This window comes from Pseudonaja textilis, chromosome 6, assembly GCF_049901715.1.
Source record: "Pseudonaja textilis isolate UNSWEBS1 chromosome 6, rPseTex1.2, whole genome shotgun sequence".
Classification (NCBI taxonomy): Eukaryota; Metazoa; Chordata; class Lepidosauria; order Squamata; family Elapidae; genus Pseudonaja; species Pseudonaja textilis.
Window position 1 is genome coordinate 26,800,033 of NC_141995.1, and position 25,301 is coordinate 26,825,333.

Here is a 25,301-nt window from a genome sequence, read left to right on the forward strand (position 1 = left end):
TTTTTGTCATATGGGTGTTCTAGGAGGTGAAGACAAAGGTTTCAGAAAGCCAAACATGCTGCTGATAGATTTGTTTAGGACCTAATAAAATTCCTGCCCTAAGGGAGAACAGTGGAAGTTTGAATCCCTTCTTTAATTTGTAACTGCTGGTGCCATGTATTACAATGGCAGTTAGATCAGAGATTGAACTGCTCCACCAAATACCCATGCAGCTGGCGTAGCTAGGTTTTAAGGTTTTTCCTGAAAATCAGAAGGCGGGGCAGATCTCATCTCTATGGCAAGATGTCCCAAAGTGCAATGACAGAGGCTCTTCTCCAGACTTCAGCCAAAATTCCTTGGCATGTTGGATCCTCAGTAGGTCTCTTCTGCTAGAACAAATGGGGTGGACTGATCCCATTAAGTGAAGACTAATACCCTGTATTAATGCCATAGAAGGTGTTAAGATGATAACCAACACCTTGAATTGGATCCAGAAGCAGATTATCAGCAAGTGATGCTCTCCCATAACCCTAATGTTACAATGTGGACAGTTTTGGAGGCCCTAGGGGCTAGGGTAACCCTAACGTTACATCAGGGTTACTGTAGGGGTATCCAAACCTGCCCGTGTTGCCACATTCTTGCAATTTTAGCTTCTGAATACTCTTCAAGGGTAGCCCATGTAGAACACGTTGCAATAATTCAAACAACAAATGAGAGATTATGAAGAAAGAATCAACTAGACGAGAGATTTTACAGTAGAAAAGATAGATAGAAAACCATGGACTGTATGCAGTCCTTAGCTATAAAAAGTGGCCCCTAAAATTCATTTTTCATTTTTCTTGCTAGTTAATTGATCACCACATAAGCCGTGTTCTGATGCCCTGAATCTCTGCCCAATCTAGTCCAACAGTTTGTTCTCACAGTGGCACAAGAAAGCCTACTAGTCTTCCAGAAGAAGGTCTTCAGAAGCAGCCACACTGATATCAAGGCTCACGCCCAAGGATTTCCATGCATTGATCCAACTGTTTGAGAAATCAAACAAGCTAGTAGCCAACACTACATTTTGTGATAATTAGACTTTGTAGGAGGGGTGGGTTGTGTTGTGTTTTTTTTTTTTGCTTTAATTGACAAGCAATAATGTGATCCCTGCTTCATGAACAAATTGAGCAATTAGTTGATGAGGAAAAGATATTTTAGGTAAAACCATTTAAAAGATACTGCTAAGGTGGTGAAAAATAAAGTGAAAAAGCAATTTGAGGCATGGAACTGTTTGAGAAAGGGAACAGAAAATAAGGAATGAGAGGGCAAAGAAAGTAGGAAGAAGATGAAATCTTTGTACAACTTGGGATAGGTCAAGATAGAGAAGAAGTAGAGGCTTATCTTTATATTGTCATCTTCTGCAGGTGGTTACAACTGTGAATAGCATTTAATTCTTCTCAAATTGTCACTAACATCTGGTGAAATTTATTTTAATATTATGCTAAAATTCTCAAATGAGACCACTCCAAACTATCTTTAGTCCATAACCCACCGTAAAATATAGAAAGTTCAATTTGCCTTGAAGCCACATCTCATGACCCATAGTGTGAATCAAGGCAAAGAAAATTGTTTAACATTTTTAAAACAGATGTTTTAAATTCAAAAGTGTCTTTGAAGTTTATAAAAACAGGCCCAATAGGCAGAAAACAGCTGGTAATGAGTGCAATCAGTGACTAATGATCAGTGCCAAAAGTTTCACAATATGAATAAAGCCAAGGATAGTTCTATGTGGTAAGTTTAAAAAAAGCTTTAACAAGCGAGAAAGCATCTGTGTGAGTGATTAGAGGGTTGAGGTACATAAAATTGCCAGAGCAGTAAGGTTTTGGAAGCAGTATATGCAAAAACCTAATGGAAAATGTACTTTTAATTCTTAATCCAAAATTTACACTAATAGTACAATTCTAACTCAAAAGTGCCTTGGCTGGTGGGAGATAGAATAAGAAAAAACTCTCTTTTGGCAGAAATTCCTGTTTTTGCAGATAAATACTTGCATAGAGCCATGCCAGCAGAACTGCCCTGCTAATCAAGCTATGCCAGCAGAAGAGCTAAAAGAGTGGATAGAAAAAAAGTGAGGCTGGGGGAAATTACTGTAGTTACACTACATCCAAATCCCTCCAAACCAGAAGTAAGCTAAACATAAAGTGGCCATAAATAATTAAGCTGACTGGACTCTAGCCATTTTCGTCATTCATCTTTGGGCTGCTTGGCTTCAGTTTAGGAACTGTACATATTTTAGGAGTAAAACTTTCTGTATATGGGTGGATTTTTGTGGGATAAACTTGTATGCCTCTAGGTAGAAATTTTTGGAAACCAATGTGAATGGCCAAGAATATTATTGCTGCCCAGATATTGTGTTAGGGGAATAACCAGATGCATCATATTTGAACTGGAAAAAATAGGAAATGTGTTTCCTTTTACACACTGTATCTACAATTTCCAATATAACTACAGAAATAAAGAGAAATAAGCTTCTATTTCATATCTGATAGGAAAGAAAGGAAAGGAGGAAGTAAGTGAGGGAGGGAGGAAGGAAGAATTAGAATTAGAAGTTTTCTCTTGAGAGCAGTCCACTGTCTTGTGTGGAATATAGAGGAAGTCACTTTCTCCCTTTTGTCCAAATGTTTGTTGGTGTAGTAATGCTTTCCTTTAGAACAGGGCTGTCAAACTCACGGCCCATGGGCCAGATGTATCATGTGCTGGCCATGCCCATGCCTGGTTTAGCAAAGGGGAAAAAAGTCATGATATATCACGTGATGCTGCCATGATGATGTGAGTTTGACATCCTTGCTTTAGAACATTTAGTTTCACAAGGATACTGGCAATGTTAAGATTCTCCATAATGCATTAGAGCAGGTACCACATGGCCTTCCAGAAATGTTGTATTACAGCTGCCAAGTCATCAGTAATACCCAAAGAACATCAGCTTATTCAGTTTGAGTATGCACCTTCACTTAGTCATGTTTCTCCCACTTGTAAGCAGTACAGATACAGAACTACAGATGCCTGGCATGGAAGAGTAATACTACAGGGCCCTATGACCAAGGAGGAAGGGAGGATCAAACTGGATGTGATGTTAATTGCATGAACATAGCTTTTTTAAAGCACATAAATTTTACCCAGGGATCTTGATGGAAGTGTCCCCCATACAAATAGCATTTTGCAAATGTACATTCAAAATCTTTAAGGACACTTCCATAATAAAAGGTAATTGCTACTAGAAAATCAAATTAGAAACCTTCCCAATTATTTATGAGCAATAACCTCCAGACATTTGCATTTAATTCCTAGATTTTATATAGAGCAGGACCATTGGAGTGCCTATCATTGGTGACAGAATTGCCAGCTATAAGGAATATGTTCCTGTTTTCACTTTATTGCACAGAGATCTTTTAATGCATGGAGAGACAGCATTATGTTAATTCCCAACATGGAAATTTTCCTGCAATTGTTAGTCAATTTGATGGAAGAAAATTTGCTTCAGATTTTCTTTTGGAGAAACATTCCAAGCACATTGTTATAGGAACATTGAAAAGTTTGTACAAATAGTTACAAGGTGTCCAAGACTTGTGTGTGAATGGCCTGTTTTTCATTGATCTCCCAAGTGGTCTTCAGCCTTCCTGCCTTCTCAGAGTTCAATTAAATATGAAGGAAGGGATTATGAAAGAACTTATCCTACTGGGCATTTTCAATATTAACACTATTGTCATTACCAAAAACTGTTAGAAAATAGTGTCTGGAGAAATTTCATAAATATCCCTTAGTTGATAAGTATGCAAAATGACCAGGGCAATTTCTGGGACTAAAGCCATTCAGAATTCAAAAATTCTATTGTTTTAGTATCTGAGCCCTTACTTTATCAGTTCAGTTTGTAAACAGCTTTCAGTAAGTACTTATAGAAGCTCTACAAAGAAGGATGTTAGTGTTTGGGGACAAACCCCCAAGCAGAGTGCACAGCAGCAGTCAGGCCAGGCAGCCAAATGAGAGAGAGGCTGGGCCCAAGAGTATACACACACTGGAGACAAAAACACTGTTTATAGTTTTAAATAGTTATTTAATTCATACAGAGTTTAAGCATTGTCAATCAGTCCATATGTCATTATCCAATATATATCCATCCAGTAACTTAGTTCATTAAACTAGTCAGTACAATGTCCTTATCTGCTTGTACATCTTCTCCTCATGATACCTTTCTCTCGAAGACAACGCTGAGTATTCACAGGATATTCAGCTCACCAAGTAAACAGTCCTTGTGTTCAGTAGAAACGGTATCCAGCACAGTAGCCAACAAGCATTAACAAGCAGACGTCTCAAACAGGAGTAAACAGCAGGCAGCAGACAGCAGAGAGACCAGGATACCAGGAACCAGGACCAGGGACCAGGCAGACCAGTAACCAGGAAGTGTTACGTTACTCTCTACTGCCTTTTATTGCAGCTTGCAACCGCACCCTTAATTATCTAATTACATTGCAGTGTGGTGCTTAAAGCTACAAACACTTAAACCTAGGTTCATATATTTATTCACCCAAACCTAGTTGGTGTATCCATATACCCAACATTCTCCCCTTTTGGGTGATATAAATATATAATACCTTTACAATTTTAACCCATACTTTTCACAACTCTCTAGGTGCTTAATGGCACCTTGGGCTTTAGTAAAATTATCAGCTATATTGTCCTCCGACATGCAGTACTCCAGCTGTATCATTTTACTCTGTACAGATTGTCTAACGTTTAGGTACCTTAAATCTGTATGCTTGCTCCTAGTTTTTACTGCAATATTCGTGGCCATTTGAATTGCTGCCTGATTATCTTCATGTACAATTATAGGATAATTTACAGTTATACCCATATCATTCAACATTTGTTTATACATAATTAATTCAGTACATAATAGCGATAAACAGGAGAATTCTGCCTCCATAGTAGACAAACTTATATGCTGTTGTCTAATTGACTTCCAACCTATTAATGTCTTACCCAGCATTATGGCTGTTCCTGAAGTCGACTTTCTTGTGTCTCTTTCTGATGCAAAACTAGCATCTGCATAAGCACTCAGTATGAGATCACCTTTTGGTTCTAGATACAGTGCATGGTGTAATGTTCCTTTAAGATATCTTAAGACTCTCTTCAATGCTATCCAATGACATTGAAGCGGATCATTATTATGTCGTACCAGTTGATTAATACTATAGGCAATATCTGGCCTTGACCAATTGCTAATGTATGATAAGCTACCAATCAAAGATTGATATAATACCTTATCAAACTTGGGACTTTGAGCATCCATTTTGCAAACATCCTGACTCATTGGAGTCTTTGCAGGCTTACAAAGTTCCATCTTATAATCTATTAGCAATTTAGATATCTTATCTTCATGAGATATCTTAAAACCTTTCTGTGTTTTCAGTATATTCAAACCCAGATATTTCTTTATCTCCCCTAATTGCTTGATTTTTATTTTCTTAGCTAATGATGCTATAATTTTATTTGCTTCATCATTAGTCTCAGTAATCAAGGCAATATCATCCGTGAACAATAATAATAATGATATTTTCCCATTTGTCTCCCTCTTAAACAGACATGGATCGGCTAAACCAGCTTTAAACCCTATATTGTTCAGTTCCTTTACAATATACTGGTTCCATTCATAGCCTGATTGTTTAAGACCATAGAGGCTCTTTTTTAACAACCAATAATCATTATTATTTTCACCTTTAAATCCAATAGGCCTTTTCATATATACAGTATGTCTTAGTGGAGCATGCAAGTAAGTGGTTTCCACATCTAAATGGTTAACTATATACTTCTTGCTTGCTGCCCACACTAAAGCTGCCCTTAATGTTGCTGCTTTAAGACTAGGTGCAAATACCTCATCATAGTCATTGGCACTTTGTCTAAAACCTTGGGCTACTAATCTTGCCTTATGGATTATGTTTCCATCCTTATCAGTTTTTATCTTAAAAATCCATTTGCAGCCAATGGGTTTTATATCTACAGGTAATCTCGCATTTTCATATACTTTCATATCCTTCAAGGATTTCAATTCCTTATTCATTGCTGCATACCAACTTTCCTTATCTTTAGAAGGATACTTTTTTATCTCATCCACAGTATATGGAACTTTATTAACCTGGCACACTGTGTTAGCCTGGTATCTATTAGGCGGTCTAGATATTCGTGTAGTTCTTCTGGGAATTACAGGGCTTGTATGAGGACTTTTATGAGTTACTACCTGTTCATGTTCCTCAGTTTGCTCAGCTATTGGTTCTATTTCTTCCTCTATGGGCACAATTTCTTCCTGTATTTCTCTCTTTCCTTTATTTTTAAAGTTACAGGGATACTTAATGGGATTTCTATAGGATTCAATAATTACTTCTTTATTGTTATCCTGTTCTAACTTATCCCATCCTACGTGCTCTAGAAATTGGGCATTAGCACTACATAACACCTTAGATGTGCCTTTCTCCCAAAATCTATATGCCCTATGGTTTGCTTGGTAACCAACGAAGAAAAATTGTTTAGCTCTATGTTGCCCTTTACGCCTGAGTTGTGTAGGGATATGCACCCATGCTGGTGCACCAAATGTGTGCAGGTAACTCAGATCAGGCTTCCTGCCATGCCACATGGTGAATGGTATTTCACCAGTAGTTGAGTTAACAACGTTGTTCAATATGTTATTGGCACACATTGCAGCCTCCCCCCACAAAGAATCAGGTAATCCAGAATCAGTTAACATTGTTCTAACCATTGCCTGTAGTGTTTGGCCTCTTCTCTCAATAAATGCGTTGTGTTGTGGTCTGTATGGTGCAGATTTCTTGTGCTCTATTCCAGCTACCTTTAATCTATTCTGGAATTTGCTGTTAACAAATTCCGTACCATTATCTGTCACCAGGGTTATCAGTTGCCGTTAGTCTTTCTTTCTGCAAACTTTAACCAGTTGAAGAAATGTTGATATGTTTCAGTTTTGCTTTTCATTAGGTAGCAAAACCCATATCTAGAGTAATGGTCCATAATGCTCAGTATATACCGAGCACCCCCCATACTGGGTTTCTTTGGACCTATAATGTCTGCAAATACTACTTCTAAAGGTTCTTTAGTTTTGAAACCATTTAGCCTATTTGCAGGCAATATTTTACTCTTATCTTCACAGCAGACATTACAACGCAAATATTTATCACAGGGTTTTAACCTTATTCCTTCAGATAACTCTACTGTGCGTTTTAGCATTTTAAAATTTACATGCCCCAAACGCCTATGCAATAAATGGATACATTCATTATGAGGCTTGATATTGTTAAATACAGTCTGTGCCTCCCCTTTCTTACTATCATGTAAGACATATAATGCTCCATTTAAAGCTGCAGTTACCCTTTTGTTATCTTTATCAAGTATGCACTTATTATCCTTAAATGTAACTACATAACCTAGTTTATCTAATACTCTTACAGAAAGTAAGTTCATCTTTAACTGTGGTACATACAACATTTTTATATTCTGTTTTAAACATGGACAGTATGCAATACCTTCACCCTTGGCCTTGAGGTGCCAGCCGTTAGCGAGTGATATATGTTGAGAGCTTGTAGACATTTTTATAAACTTTGTCTTATCTCTCGTGATGCAGTGGGATGCACCACTGTCCACCACCCATAAATCATTCTTCACATCACAGTTGCTAAACATGGCTAGTTCAAAGGATTTCTTTGGCTTTTTTACATTCTGGCTTTTTCCTTTTCTGCAGAATCTTGCCAAATGTCCTCTGCCTCCACAATTAAAACACTTTTTAATTGTGTATGCCGTTGAAGATAAATTCTCTTCTTCCGGGTGCTTTACTTTACATAGCTGGTTTCTTTCAAGCCTTGAAGATAATTTCTCTTCTTTATTAGGCTTATCTTCTCTCAGCTGGTCACGTTCAAACCTTCTTCTGGCTTCTTCTAATAGCCTGCCGGTAATCTCAGTTACTGATAAACTGTCTTTTGGCAATACCTCTAAAGCAGTCACAAAATCATCATAGGTTCGATCCAATGAAGACAGTATGATGTATACTTGTTGCAACCCATTAAAGATAAGCTCTTTTTCTTGTAATTCTTGAAAAATGCTTTTCATACAGTTTAAATGAGTTAACATGTCTCCATTCTTCTCAAGATGTGTTCTAAACAGCTTCCGTGTAAGATTGATATGAGCTCCTACACTGTCTCGAACATAAATCTTCTTGAGATTGTCCCAGCAGTTTGCAGCATTTTCCTCTCCACGGATATGAATCAGTTGCTGGTCTGAGAGAGTCAGTCCTATGATGCATAAAGCCTGCTCATTCTTTCGTTCATAGTCTTGTATCTTTTTGGCATCCTCTTCATCATTAGGATCTAAGTTAGATACATCTGGTGGGTTTGTTATTATGTCCCACAAACCTTCTCTTCGTAGAAGTAAACTACATTTCATTGACCATGAAACATAGTTTGTTCCATCTAGTCTGGATATCATGGACAGACTTGGTAAATGTACTTGTGCCATTGCTCTTCAGATAAATAACTATTCAACAAACAGTTTGTTTTTACAGTAATGTGCAACTCACACCAAAACTCTCACAGCTATAACCTGGTTAGTTAGACTGTGCTCACTGGGCCCATAACCAATGTTAGTGTTTGGGGACAAACCCCCAAGCAGAGTGCACAGCAGCAGTCAGGCCAGGCAGCCAAATGAGAGAGAGGCTGGGCCCAAGAGTATGCACACACTGGAGACAAAAACACTGTTTATAGTTTTAAATAGTTATTTAATTCATACAGAGTTTAAGCATTGTCAATCAGTCCATATGTCATTATCCAATATATATCCATCCAGTAACTTAGTTCATTAAACTAGTCAGTACAATGTCCTTATCTGCTTGTACATCTTCTCCTCACGATACCTTTCTCTCGAAGACAACGCTGAGTATTCACAGGATATTCAGCTTACCAAGTAAACAGTCCTTGTGTTCAGTAGAAACGGTATCCAGCACAGTAGCCAACAAGCATTAACAAGCAGACGTCTCAAACAGGAGTAAACAGCAGGCAGCAGAGATCAGAGAGATCAGGATACCAGGAACCAGGACCAGGGACCAGGCAGACCAGTAACCAGGAAGTGTTACGTTACTCTCTACTGCCTTTTATTGCAGCTTGCAACCGCACCCTTAATTATCTAATTACATTGCAGTGTGGTGCTTAAAGCTACAAACACTTAAACCTAGGTTCATATATTTATTCACCCAAACCTAGTTGGTGTATCCATATACCCAACATAGGAGCTACAGTATTATTATTTTAAAAGCATAGATGGAAATTGAAAATTCTTTCTTCATGCTATTCACACAACACAGCCTAGTTTAGATAGCAAATTTTACAATTTTTCAATTTCTTTATATCCAGTTGTAATTTTCAAATGGAGTATTACACCTTACTCATTTTGGTAGAACCTTCAGATACATCAATACGGTACTATAACTAGGTTGCTTTCTAGAGATTTAAAATAATTTACAATGGTTTTTTTTTTTACTTTTTTTACTACCATCTCTCAGAGCAGTCCAAGATAAAGTAACATAAGTAATTGCTTTAGAGTTTATGCTCCCAAATAGGATAAATAGAATAAAATTTAAGACTTGAAAGCTCACATAAACTCTGGCTAGCTCATCCTCCACATCCTGTGGGAGTCCATTTCAAAATAAGAGCAGCTATGTAGATCTGAAGATTCCTAATAAGGAAGAAATTTGCTACAATAAGTACAGGAACCTAATTGGCATAACTGAAAAACCCAAAGAGGACCTACTCTGTAAAAATAAATATCTTACCCCTGATCAAAACAGAAGTTGGAATTTATGTTCCTCATCTTTGTCATACTTGGGGAAGAACATAATGTAATCTCTGTATCTTTATTTCTCTAAGAACTTAAAGAAAGGATTCTGTCAGATTTTATAACTTTTATTAATTCTTAATTTTCTGTCTCAGCTTATTATTGTCATTAAGCGTGTGTGTGTGTGTGTGTGTTTGGTCAACGTGGGCTGCCTCATTGTTGCAGAGTCTCTCTCATATAATGCAGACTTTGGTTAACGATCAATGAACTCTAATAGTCGATCTTGCTACAAGTCTAAGAGGCAGAGGACTCTTCATAGCAAAACAATAAGGAGGATGGAGAAAATAATGATAATGTGATGTGATTGTACAGTATATGAGATCAGCATGTTCTATAAAACTTCATAGCAGCCACATACCTAATACAATAAAATGTTGTCCTCTTTTGAAAATAGAAAACACAATAAGATAATCAGTTCTGATTGATTTTAGGTGTACTTATTACTTGCTCTGTAGGTGTTCTGTCACTTGTAATATGAACTGGACTTCTACTGAGAAATATCCTGGAGAGAACAAATTGCTCAGCCTCAAAAACATGTTAAACCTTTTGTAACCTATCCTATGCAGACTTGCTGACTTCTCCATATTTGATCTTTTTTTTTTGGCTGACTCTCCTTTTTCTGGATTTTTTTTTAAATTGTAAAGTACTCTCTCATATTGGAAAGGTTATTTCATAGCACCGAACATTAGAAATAACCTTTTCATATCCTAGAATTAAATGCCAGTGTTAGTTATTATACACAGTCCTTGGAAAATGGTTTTGCTGATAATTTGGAACAGTCCTTCTCAATCTGGTGCCTTTCAGAAATACTGGACTTCAGCTTTCAAAGCATTCAACTGCTGTTGCCAAAGACCATTCTGGCTGGAATCCTTAGCTGCCTACAAGTTGTTGGACCAAAACGCCTTTTCTCCACAGCCAGAGACTATTTAGTGATTCTCTCCCTTATGCAATGTTTTAAGGAGAAGGACTGTGGGGTTTTGTGAAAGACAATATCTATTTTCCCTCGCTCCTTTGATATTGGACCTTTATTATCAGGAAAAATCTATTTTGCTGCCACTTGAAAATCCTCCCAGGGAGCACAGATCAATTTTTTTCAATTTAGTAGAATTCTTTTTTTTAGTTTCAATAATGTAACCATGCATTTAATAGCTTAATATTAAAATCTGTGTTTAGTATACTTTATTTGAATGGCAACAGATGCAAGCATTACAAGTGGGGATGGCACAGTCCAGGTCCTGACAATGAAACTTGTTTGGTATTTTTTTTTGGCTCCCTGGATGCCATTGCCTAATTCATCTTGACTGCTGTGAGCCCCGTATTTCAGCTTTTCTCTTTCTGCTGTGCTGTTAATGCTATGGCTTATGGCATGCTGGAGGAAGAATCGTTCCTTTGTCAAGCATCGTTCAGGCTTACTATCTGCTGTCTGCCTGCTTCTCTACCATTTTGCCTTGTCACTGGTTGTCCTAAAGGTATTAGCAAATGGTGTCTTTGTTTTGCTGTGTCCAGAAGGTTAATGTGTCTGTGTTTTTGCTTATTCCATCTGGATGGCAGTACCTTCACTGTGGCTTGACTTGTTGGTGTGCTTTTTTTCAGCCAAAATCTTTTCCAGCCAAAGAACCTGCTTTCTTCTTTCCCCAGAGGCATTCCCTATATATCAAATGGCCTCTATATCAAATAGCCAGGCCTTCATTTCTGGACATAAGAAGTCCTAATAACACAAAGTTGAGAGGAAAGATGCACCTTTTTCTCTGCATATGTCCCTGTACAACACTATACTTTGATCCTGGATTATGATCAAATATGTGCCAAGATCTAAAGTGCAGCACTGTTAGAACTGACTGCTCAAGCCAACCTTTGTCTTATGTTTCTCAACAGTAAATGACAAAACAATATTACAAAGTACAGTTGAATCTGAGTAAGAGAATGAATTCTACCTAAAACTCTATATTCTGAGTCTTCAAAAAATCTGAGAGTGGAGAATAATGCATCAACAACCATTAACACCATCAACAACCAATTGGCTCCCACAGGGAAATACTTTACAGGCCACATCTACTTATGTTGATTTCAGATGACTTTAGAGTATCGGTGAGACAATTTGTTTTACTGTTCTAAACAGAATATTTTAGCAAGTACTAGGTTTCTGGAGCTCTCCAAGGTCTTGTTTATTTGAGGTTTTTGTTGTTATTGGCTTCTTATGTTGATGCCTTCTGAAGATTCTTTGACACACCTAATTTATTTATTTGCAGTATTCAGACTTCACTTAGCATTCAGTGACACCTTTGATTTGCCCCAAAGAATTCTGCTCTCCATAGACTAAAATAAGCAATCTGAATGAAAATTGTCTAATCAGAATTAAATTTTGGAATGCTAGTAATGTGTGCTTAAGTCGATACCTCCAGTCTTAAAACAGATGCCCATCTTCATGAATGTTTCTCTTATAATTGTTTCTATTGTATGTTTCTCTTATAAAATGTTTCTTGATCAGGTTAGAATTTTAACCTGATCAAGAATTTTGTTTATTTCTTTATGTAGATTTGTGCTCATCTCATCAGGTAGATGGTGGAAATCATGGTAAAAATGAACATAAACAAAATAGGAAAACAAAACCCTTCCAAATAAAAAAATAAGTCAATAAACCAAGGCATACTAAAAAACAATATTGACAAGCTCACTGAAGAAATAAATCCTCTATCTGATGGAATCTCCAGGATTTCAAGAATTAATGAGATGCCAGTAGGGTCAGGGCTAAATGAATCTCATGGAATATGATGTTCCAAGGGACAGGATCAAACTTAATAAATAGGACCTCAAATTGCAGACCATTATGTCTGGGGCAGTGCAACTCCATCAAGAAGGATGGAAACCGAAGGTTAAAGCTAAAACTCAAAACTTCTCAGTCTGTCTAGATTGTTCTGAAACATATTCTTCTTCATACAGACTCCCACAGTTTCTGAGAAAGAACTTCAATAGTTCACTTGATTGACCCATTGCAGAGATTATGGATAAGTACTATTATTGGCATATCCCATGCCAACAGACGAACTTGCTAGAAGCTTCATGTAAGATATTAAGCAGGAATTGGGATAGAACTAAGCCTTGAAGATCCCACAAAGAAAGGGTCTTGGATTAGATCTCTCACATCTTATCAACACCAGCCTAGTAGTCCTGAGGAAATAGAGTTTTTTGCCTATATGGTGATTGGAACTGACCATAGAAGAAGGATATGAACCTCTGCAGTACTTTGTTCCTCATTCCTAACCTCTAAATTAGTCCAGATTGATGATATCAAAACCTATTGAAAGAGGAAGGGAAGCAAGGAGATATGTGTCAGCTTTGAAATTGGAGAGAAAATTTCTTGGAGTGATTGATATCATGGATACTTTCTGGATGCCTTACAATATGCATAACTCCCATCCTGTTCCTGCCAGAGATCATCCATAAGTGTGATCAATACTATGCTAGCTCCATATCTTGGTCTAAAACCCTCTTCAGAAGGGATCCAGCTAAATCACTTTCCCTAGGTATCTTTGAAGCTTTAGTAAATCCACCTTCTAAACCACCTTCCTCTAACAACTCCATAAGAATTGGAATAAATCTGAGTGATTATACCTGGCAGATACGTAACTTAATCCTCACAATGGCCCTGCAGGGATATATTCAGGGGTGGGATTCTACCAGTTCGCACCTATTCACTAGAACCAGTTGTTAACATTCTAAGCAGTTCGGAGAACCAGTTGTTAGAAGAAATTACTGGCCTAATCCTGTAAGGAAGGCAGGAAGGAAACATTCTGGTGTTGCTTACAGAAACCGCCTCTCCGTTAACCCTTATTACATTCTTGGCAGGACTAGACTTCCTGTCTCAGGAACTTCTCTGGAGTTTTTTCCCCTTCTTTGCTGGTTCGTTGCTTGTGTGGAGTGACCATTCAAAGTTACAATGGCACTGAAAAAAGTGACATGACCATTTTTCACACTTATGACTGTTGCAGCATCCCCACAGTCTTGAGAGGCCAGGCGAGGAGATGCGTGCCTCAATGTGAGTGATATTGAGTTGGTCACACCCAGCCAATAACATGACCACCAAGCCATGCCCACCACCTAAGCCATGCCCACAGAACCGGTTATTAAACAATTTGAATCCCACCCCTGGATATATCCATCTCATCATGCCAAAGAGTATCTGAGTCTACTTGAATAGGGTTGATCAGCAGTTTAGAGATAAAGTAAGGGTGGAAAAATGCATATATTCAATTGCATTTTTTAAAAAAAACATATATTCAAATTGCATTTTAAATGGCCCATCTCTGTTTATCTCTCTTTGAGAAATAATGGCTGTATAAGATGCAAGAGACAAAAATATATTCATACTTCCAGGTTGCCTGAATGGAGTATGGACCACCAATGGTCTTGGAGGTCAGGAATAGATGTCATCTTGTACTCACCTCCAGCCATTTGCAAATGTGAATTCTGTCCCTGTTTTCTTGCTTCAAGTTTAAAATAGTATTTTCTGACTTGTATCAGTTCAGGTTTTATTGTCTAGTTTGTCTGCTGCCTACTTTGTTCTAGGCAAAATCCAGTGACAACAGTATCTCATTTTCCCAGGTTTTTCTCAAGAAGGTCTGCTGCAACTTCTAGTACTGGTCTTTCTCACTGATGTAGCAATTCTACCACCTACCTGACATGCAGAGCGTGCCAATTTAAAACTCAGCAGAAACTTTTGAAAGTTGCTTTCTTTGAGCTACATTGCTGTTTTTAAACAAGTCCACTGGTGCAGTTTTATGCTTTCATGATTTTTCATAAGTCCCTTGTGGTAGAAAAAATTTACCTCCAGCTCCCAAACAGTGCACTTAGTTCACCTTTGCTGTTTCAATATTCTAAGCAAGTTCATACATCAGATACTACCCATAAATCTGGGTCATATTGTAACAAGAGGTCATGTTCAGTTTGAGATAATGTCTTGTTAGTGTGCTTCATTTTTTTAAACTACAATGATTCATGATATTAAAGAAGATCTGTGAGAAACATTTTAAGCCATGCCAATGTCTTTATTTTCTTCCTTATTCATGGGTCAGTTTGCTAAAACTGTTTTCAGTTATTCATGTCAGCTGTTATAATTAATTGCACCTTGTTGTATATTCATACTGGCCACATGACCAAGGAAATATCTTTGGACAAAGCTGGCTCCCCTGGGTAAGAAATGGAAATGAGCATCACTGCCTAGAATTGCAGAAAAACTGGACAGAAGAAACTTTACTTGTACCTTTAGTGAAAACTGCTAGATTTTTCCTGAATAAAATAAAAATGTAATTGCATTTTCTCATTTTCCACATACAAAAGTTGATGTGAATGAAATTTGGAAAGTATTGGTATCCATTACTTCATCTGATAGCAACCTGCTTGTTTAGGGAGTCCTAGACAGGTCATATGGCACAAGGCTTTTTCTCCAACAACTTTTTAATGCTCCATTACCTAAGCAGCTCTGATAGTAAGCAGCTCTCTAGTCAATGTATGAATAGTGAATATGGTTCTTAGTCAATGCAAATAGAGATAGATTAACCCTTATTAGAAGCAAATTCATTTGTCCACAGGCATATTCTCCAGAAATAATGGAAAATCAAAGTTGTTGTTGAATCTGACTTACACATATTACCTTAAATCTATTTGCCATTTACACCAACATTTCTTATGTATTGTAACTAGAAACAGCTTTCAGATTGTCCCAAATATAGAAAAAAATATGTTCTGTATTTGTACTCTCTTGGCCTATTGGTGATGGAACATACAGTACAGTCTCTGAAGTAGATCTTACAGTAAAGGCAGCTTTGTAGAGTAGGAAGTGGTCTATCCTAATCATAATTCAACTAGAATTATATAGGTAAGAAGCAACATCTTGAACTATACTCTGCCTATCCAACTGATGCACAGATATTGTAATATGGTCAACAAAACACATATCATAAAGCAAAACACATATCAGAAAGCAACCTGAAAGTTACATTTTTCACTAGCTGTAATTGTTATATTAATATACACTGCAGTTAATCAAAATCGGATATGAGGAAGTACTTTTTTAAAGAAAGAAATAGAACTAGTTGAGGCCATCTTAGACCCTGACCTTCCAATAGCAACGAAAAACTCAGAAGTATATCACAAATATAAAGCTATTTTTAAAGACTAATGAATCTTAATTCAGAAGAGACTATTGTATATCCCCAGTTCTGGTTTGATTCTTTTATTGAAGAGTATATCCAGCTTCTCTCAATCAATTCTCCATTTGTTAGCTTATATTCAGTTCCTCAGTTTCTTGTCAATGGCATCCTTTGCACCAATTAATCAAAAGAGAAGCAGGCTCAAATTCCAAATGAACTTTTATTGGAACATCACATGGGTGTTGAAAAAGATAAATAGTTCGTTGACAAAAGTTGAGAAAATTGGTAAGATTGACTATGGTCCTAGCAAAAAATCCTTCCAGAAACCATTCTGCTCACATAAGTGTAGTCAAAATCATGCAAATCAATATTGCCAAGTATTCCCACATTGGATAAATTTATGCTGTGGCAATTCTACATTTAGATATTTTTTCCAATAAATATCTGCTTAAAGCTGACCATGGATTTAAAGCATCTGTTACAATCAGTTAGAATGTATCTTCATGTCTATTAAAAAGGTAAAAATCCACTTTGACTTAGAAAAAAATGTTAAGTTTACTTTCACCAATAGCTCTAATGGCAAGCAGTGCTGGGTCTGTAACATTTAAAATTATTGTGTCCCATCTGTATGAAAGCTATTATTCTATGTTAAGCATGCTGAGTTCACATACATTACAGTTAGCATCTTTATGACATTTATATTGACCTCAACAATGTAGCTGTTTGACCTTTTCACCTACAGCTGCCTCCTTCAAAACTGGGGTCTTTTCCATTTGGCAAGCTTTCCTGTCCTATCTTGTTATCCCTCCTTGCTAGAAATGCTGAATTGCACAGCAGTATTCTTTCTCTCTTAAACAAAAAGTAGTACCCACAGTTTTATATCACATAGATGAGAAAGAAAATTAATCTGATGAATGGTTAGGTTTTAGGCCTATTTAAGACAGTAAACTAGTCAACAACAATGCTCATAGTATGGAAGAATAGGACTATGCCTGTGACCACAACCATGTATATAATGAGCTAAAATGCTTACATGATACAATTCATATAAATATTCCCACTGCAACTGTATAATTTGTGTACATGATCCATCTCATGAATGGGCAGGCAGGACTGCTCATGCTAGGAATGTAAAAATAATAAATTGATCAAAAAGCAAACAATCTAATGTGGACCTCAATATGAATGAATATATAAGAGCCACCAAGATTGACTCTGTTACTACATAAAAACTACAATTATTAATAAAAGATGTCATTATGCAATAATCTTAGTGCAGAATGAGATGCCATCCAGTGCATGAAGAATAAAAATGATACCCTAAACAAACAATCTGAAAAGGGAGGGAATTACTATGAATAAAGTTGATCATGTTAAGAAAATAGAAAGGGACTTTGTACTACAAAAATAGAACAGGATAAGCAACTCAAGCACATTTATTAATAAGCTACAACTCTTACTAGACAATGACAATGCATATTTTCAGATACTAGGTATCAGATCCGTATTGTAACAACCTGTCCACTTAATCCCATATTTGCATCAGCAGCACTATCATGGACCTCAACAACTGCACACACAACCTAGTAGGGCTTTCATATTCTTTTTCTTTAATGTAATATATGCCATCATTTATGCCCATATATACAGTATGCCCATATATGCCCATCATCTAGATTCTATGCAAGACAAACAATTAACAGATACAAATTTGACATCAAAAATCATAACAAGAAGAAAGTAATAGCAGAACATTTTAATCTCCCAGGACACTTCATTACATACCCCACTATGCCAGCCCAGTTGAACTTGAAATAGCTGAGCTTACTTGTATCTTGGGTTCCAGCTATTTCAAAATGTCTGAACAATCACAATGGGTTTTTAATTCATTGCACATATTAATTTATAAATTATTGATAACCTGTCCCACATGAATTTTCACCTGCATAAACTCCTGTCTTGCTCTGTCTTTCCTTCTCCCACTGCCTCATCCTAATGTATTTAAAATTTACTTCTTTCTCTGATGTTTCACCTGCTATTACATGCACTAATGAACATGCTGCCATCATATAAAATAGTCCTGAGTGCTTGGTCTCTACTTAAGAGAGCTACTGTTAATCAGAGGGCAATGTGGAATGAAGCCCTGCAGGTTGTGGGAATCAGATGAGCTCATTTAAACTTCAAATACATGTAGATTAATATATCTACCTACCTATAAATGTATCAAGTAAAGAATAATCCCGTCCTCCCCAGTGTATGTGCAAATCTTGCAAACTTGTTTGTTTGGGTCCTATTGCAAGTCAGAAGTCCCATTACAATTTGGTATTGTGCTAACACTTTTATGTTGTCAAATATTTATCTGAGGCACTCTGGTGCCAGGAGGGAAATGAATTTGATTTTTCCAAAGAAAAACACTGGGATGCATGTAACTCAGCTTGAGACTCTATAAAGCACTTCCAAAAGTTACAATAGATAGGGAAGAAATGGATCAGCTTGCTGTGATGAATGGGAAGTGAGCAACACCATTGGAACAGGATGAAAATGCTGTGTAGTTTGTGCAGCTGTGAGGATGAAAAATACACACTTGGCATTGAAGCAATTTGTTTTGTAAGAAACACATACATAGTAAATTAGCTTAGTTGCAGCTTATGGGATGGTTGCCTGCTGAGGATTCCTATCTGTCTGGATAATTCTTTCCACAATTACTGATTCTTGTTTTTAATATTATGAAAGGAAAAATTCCTTTAGTGATGAAATAGAATCAAAAAGATCCATGTTTAGTTTCCCACACAACCCTGAAGCAAACCAGATGTCCTGTTTTGAGCTTTTGAAGGCAAGGGGAAAGGGATACATCTAGAGGCAGCCAATAACAAGCCAGGATGATGCTAAAATGATATGCTATAATATGGGTCTTTATATTTTGTGATTTCCCCCCAGTTCTTTCTATTCTTGCTCTTGCTTATCTTGTTTTAAACCAGTTGTGTTAAGACAATGAAAACCTACTGAGAAATGATTGACATAGGACAAATAGAACACAGGACACTTATGGCGCAGTGATTAGAATTTAGGCTGCAGGCTAACTCTGCCCCCAGCCAGGAGTTTGATCCTCACTGACTCAAGATTGATTAAGATTTCATTTTTCTGAAGTCTGTAAAATGAGAACCCAGATGTTGGGCGCAATATGCTGACTCTGTATACCACTTAGAGAGTGCTGTAAAGCACTATGAAACAGTATATAAGTCTAAGTGCTATTGCTATCCCTTATTTATGGAATAGATATTTGGGAAAGGCAGAAATGGGTTAAGGTGTAGTTTACTCCTTATTTTTACTTTTATTAAACTTTACAATAATTTTTAAATAAAATTTATTGTAAATAAATCCTTTTGCTTCAAGGACAAATTTGTCCCTGAGGTACAAAAATATTGTTAGAATATAATAGAGTCCCATTCCATTTTAAGGAATGGATAACCCAACAGCACAAGTAAAGTCAAAATGGTATTTTCTAAAAAGATACTATAATATTATCATAATTCTGATGAAATAAATGTATAGTATGGCCAATTTATCTCAGCCAAGTGGCCTTCAGATAAATTAAACTGCGGGCTAGATTTAAGTTCCCCACAGATTGGATCCAGCCCGCAGGCCTTGAGCGTGATACTCCTGGCCTAGACTCTAGTTCAATGTGCCCCAAAAGCTGGGGAAATTGGTATGGATAAAGTGATTTGCACTGCAATTGTGATTACAACGTTGCTGAGCAAAATTCTAGAATGAAGAATTCAGTATCATTTTTGCAACAAATCCCTAAATAATACCTTATCCATTAAACAAAATGGTAAGTAACTGAACCATCATGTTTCAGCATCTGAGAAAAATACTTCTGTCTCATACTATCAGATGGATTACAACACAAAGAAAAGTAAAAAAACATTAACTGAAAAATAAGGCATTGTTTCATTGTCATTAAATTAGTCCAGGATGATTTGGATTTTTGCATATTGTTCTAGTTTGATAATTTATGTTGAGCTTATATACAAAATGAGTGAGAAGTTATATTTACTGCAGTAATTTTTATTTAATTTTTATTTCATTCACTGTATGAGATGATTTGATATATAAAAAGTAAAATATAAAATTCTATAAAAAGTCCTTATATCTAAAACACATCCAAGTTACCAAGAGCTTGCTCTTCCTGAGACCATCATCTGTGAACTGTCCTTAAATATCACATTTCAATTCCTACTATGTTACAGAGCCCCACTGCCATAGCCAAACCTCTAAACATAATCTTTGAAAAATCTTTCAGGACCAGCTCCTCGCCAGAACTATGGTCTCAAGCTACAGTCATCCCCATCTTCAAAAAGGGAGACCCCAGCCTAGTTGAAAATTGTAGACCAATCTCTTTATGCTGCATCACCTGTAAAGTCATGGAATGAATTATTAACCAATCCATTATCCTCCACTTAGAGACAAACAACCTACTCTCTATTAAACAATTTGGTTTCAGAAAAAAACTATCCTGCAATCTACAACTCTTATACTGCAAAAATATATGGACTACATAACTCGATCAGGGCAGAACAGTAGACGCAATCTACATAGACTTCTGTAAAGTCTTTGATTCAGTGGTACATGACAAACTACTTCTAAAACTAAAATCTTATGGTATCTCTGGACAACTGCATAGAAATGTCAAAATTGGGAGCGTCCTATCAAATTCTGTACCTGTCAACAGTGGTGTCCCCCAAGGCAGTGTTCTAGGACCGTCTCTTTTCATACTCTACATAAATGACCTCTGTGATCATATCAAGAGCAACTGTGTTCTCTTCGCTGATGATGTAAAGCTATTCAACACCACAGACAATACTGCTACCCTTCAAGAAAGACCTCGACTATGTATCAGAATGGTCAAACAAATGGCAACTTCAAATCTCAACAAATAAATGCTCTGTCCTACATATTGGCAAAAAAAATCAGAAAATAAAATACAGGCTGAATAGTCAAGACCTTGTTGACGATCCAAACTCTGTCAAGGATCTTGGAGTACTCATCTCTAATGACCTAAGTGCTAAGCCCACTGTAACTACATAGTCAAAAAGGCATTAAGAGTTTTAACCTAATCTTACGTAGCTTTTTCTCTGGTAATATCACACTACTAACAAGAGCATACAAAACATTTGCTAGACCAATACTCGAATACAGCTCATCAGTCTGGAACCCACATTACATATCTGATATTTTATTTTTCTTTTATTTTTCTTATATGTACTCATTTCATGTATTCATAATTATGTATACACTTTTACTTATCTCGTAAACAATTGACAAATAAATAAATAAATAAATAAATAAAAATATTAACACAATTGAGAAAGTCCAGAAATATTTCATAAGAAGAGTTCTCCACTCCTCTACTCGTTGCAGAATATCTTAAGCCACCAGACTTGAAATTCTAGACCTAGAAAACCTAGAATTACACCGCCTTCAGACCGATCTAAGTATAGTATATAAAATCATACATTGCAATGTCCTACCTGTCAATGAATACTTCAGCTTCAACCATAACACGACAAGAGCAAACAATAGATACAAACTCAAGGTTAATCTCACTAAACTTGATTGCAGGAAATATAACTTCAGCAACAGAGTGGTCAATGTCTCGAATACTCTACCTGGCTCTGTGGCTTCTTTCCCAAACCCCCCAAATTTTAACCTTACACTTTCTACTATTGACCTCACTTCTTTTCTAAGAGGTCTGTAGGGGTGTACATAAATGCCCCAATGTGCCTACCATCCCTGTCCTATTGTTTCTTTTATTTTTCTTATATGTATCAATGTATTCATAACTATGTTTTTACTTATACCTATTATCTTGTAAGCAATTGACAAACCAAAATAGATAAATACATAAATAAATAAAAAAATGATATAATGTGATCCCACCAGCTGCCCCAGACTGACACCCTGCCATGCATTGATCTTATACACCTAGAGGTGTATAGGAAGTTTAATTTTAAAAATTCAAGAAAATGACAACAACCAGATTGTTAATGACTTATATTTTCTGGTGATGAAAAAATATGAGGAAATAAAACAGACTTCGAGATTGGAAGAAAATAATGAATATAAGTCATTTACCTCCTTTAAAATTTTAAAATATGCTTTTCTCTTTCCAAGGCTTTTTTTTTGCTGAACACTTGATTAAGAAAATTTGAGTGTATTCATTGGTCTCGATGCCAATTACACATCCCTGGAAAAACCTAGAAAAACCTCTCTCTCTGTATATATTGCTATGTTTTGCCAGATATGTGTAATTGGCTCTGTGACCAATGAATGGATTTCTGAAATAGAAATAATGGCTGTACTTGTGATTGTTTTTTTTTTTTTACTTTGGTGAGAAGCGGTGGAGATCTGGCAGTTTATTTCTGGGTCTTGTCAATCATAACTTTCACTGCCAGTACTAACATTTCCTTGCAACACTTATTTGAATTCTCCTTTGTTTTTTACTCTTTGCCTCTCTTTCATGCTTGCTTATTAGACTGGGTGAATTGCAGACACATAGGCAGGTCTTGAATGAAATGGACATAAGATCTCTCTAAGTGTTGTTCACAATGGAGACCCAGGTTTTAACCCATCTACAATCACAGAAATTCACTTTGGCTCAGTTACTATCCCTCAGCAAAACATACTTTGTTTGTTATGGAGAAAAAAAAGGAGAAGAAGGGAGGGTATCTAAATTATGATGAGCTACTGTGTAAAAGGCAATATATACAGGTTATTATCAAACAAATGAATGAATACCTTATTTTTTGTGACTGGAACCTGTTAGGCTACTTGTGAGCATAGGTCTAACACTCTTTCAAAATAGCATTAGCTTACATTCAAAAATACCCCTTTGTGCCTTTGAGCTGTCATTTGAAAGGGAATTAAATCCTCTGTCCTAAGCACCTACTTACATTTGTGCAATCCAACACCCCCTCTCCTCCCCCATACCTTAAGCAGAGTCATTGGTAGATGCTTTTTATGCCAGCAGATGTCACTCAATGGAGGACAAAACAATCTATCAATTATTTTCTTAACTGGTCTTGCAGTACACCCATAAGGACAGCGCTATTTTGCTGTCAGAAAAAAAGTTTGGGCTATTGGAGCAAACAATTTACACTGATTTTCTTTCTGCTAACTCAAGGGCTGAGGGTTATCATCTTAACACAACTATCAAGGAAATCCTCTTTCTTGTGCTAGCTTTGTTATTCCTGCTGAAGCTCTGATGTAATGTTATCTTTACATAAGGATTAAAATAAATCTACACTGAATCCTTCCTGAAACCAATAAAGAAGCTTTGTAGAAAAAACTTGGCATCCTCTGTGTGTACCTTTCTATAAATCTGATTTTTAACTACTGATAAACATTTCATAACCTTTCATTGGAGAAGCATTAATAATGACATTTGTTTTATTTCAGTATTGATAAAATGATTTTTAACACCTTAAGTTTCATATATTTATATGTTTTTGGTGGAATTGCTGTTAAACAAATAAAATCAGAATATTTTCAAGTTAAAATTATTTCTACCTATAAGAATATCAACAATCAAGATGAATATTTTACCCAGAATTTTATATTTATTCCAAACCATACCAATCAGGCTTGGTAAAGATTACTTTGAAGAATTAAATAAAATTGTGTTGAAGTTCATATGGCAAGGTAAGAAAGCCAGAATAAAATTAAAACTTCTGCAAGATGCTAGAATTAGAGGAGGTTTTGGCCTCCCGAATTGGGAGTTGTATTACCAAGCTGCAAATTTAATGTGGGTTAAGGATTGGATAACATTAAGAAAGACTAGATTGTTGACTCTAGAGGGGCATGATTTATTACTGGGATGGCATGCTTTTCTGTGGTATAAGGGAACCAAATCACAGGGCTATTTTAGAAGGCATTATATAAGGAGTCTTTATGGTTGAATTGGGAGAAAATTAAGAGAAAATGTTATTTGAAAATCCCAGTCTGGTTATCAACTATTGAAGCTTTTTCTTATCCTATAATATATGAGAAGGAACAAACAGTTAGATATGGGGAAATATTGGATGAAAAGAGTGAACTTAAAACAATGCAAAAACTAGAAGAACAAGGCATAAAGATGAATTGGTTTTCATATGCGCAAATACATTCAAGGTATCTTATAGATTCTAAAGTGGAGGGATTTTATGATAAATTGACTGATCTAGACAGGATCTTGACAGGTACTGATGAAAAAATGATTAAAAATTATACACTTATTTGTTGGAAATTTTATTAGAGGAGGAACAAGTTAAAGAAACGATGATTGTTTGGGGAAGAATTTTGGATATGGGATTGATTTGGAGAATTGGGAAAATTGTGGTCTCAAAATTATAAAATGACAATGTCAACAGCTTATAAAGAAAACTTGTATAAGATGTTTTACAGGTGGCATTTTCCCCGACAAGAATTGCAAGAATGTTTAAGAACAAATCTGAAAAATGTTGGAAATGTCATCAGATACCTGGCTCATACTACCATATGTGGTGGACTTGTGAGGACGCTAGAAAATATTGGACTAAAATTCGCATATGGTTGGAAAAAATGACAAAGACACATATAGACTTGAAACCAGAGATTTTTTTATTGGGAATCTTACCGGATATATATAATAAAAATTTGAAGTATCTGATTGTAAATATATTAACAGCGGCTAGGATTGTATTTGCTAAGAACTGGAAGAGTGAGAAAATTCCATCAGAAGAAGAAATTATTAAGAAAATATTGGATTGTGCTGAAATGAGCAAATTGACATTTGAAATCAGAGAACAAGAAGATAAACAATTTTATGAAGTTTGGGATCTTTTTATCAATGGTTAGATAATAAAACATAATGATAGAATATTCAGATTTAGCATAAAAAAATTTTTTTTCTTAATATTATCTTTATAAAACATTATTAAGGTAGATTTGGTATGATCTTATGATTTATTGCAAAATAAATTAAGCAAACTATAGTTATCTCGTTAAAATATGAATTAACAAAATTATAAATGATTTTATTTTTTTTAGTGATGATATTAGGTTATACAATTGTTGATTGATAATATGAGCTATTATGTAATATAATTATACTGGTGACTAGGAAATGGATGCACAAAAAAAAGTGGTAAACCAATCGATGCACTGTATGTAAATTTATGAAGAAGGATCTTTTTATGTTTTTTGTGGTATGTTTATGTTTATTTTGTTATGTATGTT

The 25,301-nt window shown here is 36.0% G+C and overlaps 1 long non-coding RNA gene across 1 annotated transcript in view; it reads left to right on the forward strand.

Moving 5' to 3' along the window:
* The window catches only part of LOC148125427 (uncharacterized), a 174,022-nt gene extending 149,129 nt beyond the window's left edge, over positions 1-24,893 (forward strand). Inside the window, exon 3 of the long non-coding RNA XR_015744111.1 lies at positions 24,509-24,893. This is a non-coding gene — a long non-coding RNA (uncharacterized LOC148125427). The remainder of the gene's footprint in view (positions 1-24,508) is intronic.
* The last annotated feature ends 408 nt before the right edge of the window (positions 24,894-25,301 follow it).